Here is a 3,394-nt window from a genome sequence, read left to right on the forward strand (position 1 = left end):
CACTGCCCACTGCGATGTTTAGCATTTTTGCGTCTCTGGAGAGAATTACGCATGCCATTTGTCATTTTTGTCTCTCTTGTCTTGTCTCTTCCTCTGTCTATTTGCACACAATGATGAGGCAGAGATGAAGATCGCAACCCTTGACCATCAGCGTGAAGTCAATCTGGCCCTTTTCATTCTTTGCCCTTCAGAAAATCTTGACAGAGGCGCCAGACGCCCCCTTGTCCAACCGAAACCAACCGCTATCGACAGATTACAAGCCTCCCACTTCCTCCTGAGGCCTGGTGCTTTCTCTTTAACTTATTCTGCAGAATCAATGAGTTTTAATCAGTTGTGAACTGACCCACCCTGTCCACCAACGCCCGGGCAGCTGTAGGCCGTTGGGATTCACCAGCTCTCACCGTCCAGAGCTGTTGCACGTTGTTGGTCGTCTGTTGTCTGATGACAAAGACTAATGATTGCAGGAGCGGTTACTTTGACACTGAAAACAATGGGCTAGTGAGTTTGAGTTTACCAAACTGTTGAATTGGAGGCCTCAGCTCTGCAGCTATCATCCCCTGTCCTAATTTTACCAGAACCCACGCTGGCTTCCAAGAATGCTGACCTCATCCATTTCAGCGCTGGTTGGTAATGATATATGTAATGGTATATTTGAGGTAGCTGGATGTGCAACTGAGACATTTTCGTGTTATTTTTAAGAACGTGTGGGTTTCCCTAGCCTATAAGGCGCAGAGTCACGTGAAGGGAAAACTCCTCTGCATGTCCACCTAACATTTAAGGGCGACGGGTCTGTCACCAACCTCTCAATTATAAGCGAGTGGACCATCATACCCGTCATAGCTGTGGTTTTGTCCAAGACCTGACCACTGTCCACTCTTTTAGGGTTCAGGTTTATGCCAGACTCTCATCTCTGCCAGTGCCATCATGTAGCCTGGCCTACTGAGCATCCTCACTGAGCCATTCCGTCTCTGCTGTTATCACGCAAATTACACAGTGTAATACCAGACGTTCCAGGCGCGCATCAGTAATGTTAGAGATGCTATACCCTTTAGTCAGTGTACCATCAAAATGAGTTTGGAGACATTATTTTAAGGCAAAAAGAACTACATGTGTTGCTTTAATTTATCCTGACCTATTGAGTAGCCTCTCTCTCTCTCTCTCTCTCTGTCGTTATCGAGCGTGACTGCATGTTGTGGCTATAAGACGGTCAGCCCTGTACATTAAAGCCCTCAGGGCTTCATGGGTAAATAGGTCATTTGAGCCTTTTCCCCCCACTCTGTGGCGCGGCGCTTGGTTCCCCAACACTGTTGCTCATTCCATGCCAGTGGCACAGACACTGCTGTGTGGTGACCCATGGCCATCATCCATGCCTGCTCTGGCCCAGAAGCCGAGCCTGTTTGGTGGGATGACGGCACGGCACGGTGCGGCATGCCTCAGATCTTGAAGGCCTCACTGTGGTCCTCTTGTGTAGGGTGCCGTGAGCCATTGACCTGAATTAGAAAGCTGATTTGACAGCATTCAGTCTTTGTTCTTGCTGCGTTCTTGCACAGAGAGAATGACAAGAAGTGTGTGTGTGTGTGTGTGTGTGTGTGGCTATTGGGGGCTATTATGCTGATAATAATGATATTTATCTGCCTAGAGTGATCATCTGTGGCATGTTACCTAGCTTGTAGTTTCCCAAGCTAACTGAGCAATCTGCAAGTGGGGTGCCTAATGAGGCAAATGAGGTTATACTCGTTGCCCTCGAGGTTGCACACAGAGCTGCCTGCCACAATGCCTTTTGTTGGCTTTGGTCTGGGCACTTTTTTGGGAGAAAAATTCCTTGAGCTCAAAGAATTCAAACATAAATGTTTGAACAAGTCATTTTCCCCCTCCTAAACCATAAATCCTTTTCCCTAGAGGTCACTTTTCTTGTGGTGCTTTTCTTTGTTTCATTTTTGTTGTCGTTGGATTCTATTTGTTGCCACGGCAGCACCGGAGCTATGTCCAATGTGCCCCGAGAATTCCGAACCTTCCTTTGGATGTCAGGGCACATCCCACTGCCGGCTGATGAATCCCCTGCCACACAAAGACAAGGAGAGGGGTGCCCGGGTGCAGAGTGCAGAGTGCTAATTAACTTTATCCCAATGAATCTACTAAGCCAGTGTTCCCGCTGTCATGCTTTGTGTTTTCCTTATGGTAAGGTGCATAACCTGGCCAATGGTAATTTACTGGGATTTGATTTCATTGCTTTGTAATCAACTTTCCCTAAAAACCTTACCCGAAAGAGTGTTTTGTTTTTTCCGTTCCATGTGAATGCAGGCTGAAATTGAAGTATTTACATTGGGATTAAACGTAGGAAGTTCATGACAGACTTCAAATAGGCATGAAAGCATGTGTAAACAGGGACAGTATTGTGCATTTATTCCTGGCTTGTGATGTTGGTGGTCTGCCTGTTAGAAAATCAAAGAAGTCTATTTCTTGGAAGGTCTAATTTAGCTGGAAATGCCCAGTGCTCTGAGTAGACATTTCCTTAAGAGTGGATGGGTTCTCAGCCTTCTGATGAACCAAGTTTGTAACTTCTATTCTTAGGTAAGCTGTTTTTATGTGTGTGCAGATTGATGATCGTAGTGTTTGGAATTCAGTGGAACGGATATCTGGAAAGTAAATGCTTCGTTCATTGTCCGGGCGGAGAGGAATGTGAGAGGAAATTGTTTTTCCTCTCATCAGAAGTATAAAATGAAAACAGGAGAAAGCGCTCACTGCTAAGGCGCTGATTTTCGCCAGTCGCTCTCACTCTCTCTGTCTCTGTGTGTGTGTGTGTGTGTGTGTTGGCGCGCAGTACACACACTTTTGCGTGCTTTTGTGCATGTGAATGTGTGTCTGCAGTTCCTCAGAAGTGTGTTTATGAACTTCCTACAGACACCTACCAGGCAGGTCCCACGGTGTTGAAACACATGTATATTTGTACAACATATACACAAACAGTAGGCACACCCACACTACCCAAACGCTAACAGTGCTACAAAAACATATAGGATCACAGATGGATATGCCGCAGTAGCAGGCGTACATACACTTCTCTGCATGCCAAGCCACAGATACACAAACATATTCATGCACATATACATACAGCGGAGGCCAACATGGAGCTGTACGGATAACAAACAGCCATCGGAGGGAGATGTGAGAAGGAGGCCTCCCAAACAGGTGACCCAGTAAAGGGAAGAGAGAACAGGGACGCAAAACAGAAGCTTGCTGGCCCCAGGAGTTGCTGGTCGCTTGCCTATGTTGCGAGGCTATTGCTTCACCCCCGCATCGCCATGATGAAATCACGCCAAGCATCCAGCTAATAGCGCACCTCTGGTGGGCGAGACAAAGGGAGCAAATCACTGCACTTGTGTCTTTCCTCCGT

The sequence above is a fragment of the Alosa pseudoharengus genome, unplaced genomic scaffold (genome assembly GCF_046254945.1).
Source record: "Alosa pseudoharengus isolate Yale_2024_CS ecotype anadromous, Long Island Sound unplaced genomic scaffold, YU_APseudo_1.1 YU_APseudo_1.1_scf_9, whole genome shotgun sequence".
Taxonomy (NCBI): domain Eukaryota; kingdom Metazoa; phylum Chordata; class Actinopteri; order Clupeiformes; family Clupeidae; genus Alosa; species Alosa pseudoharengus.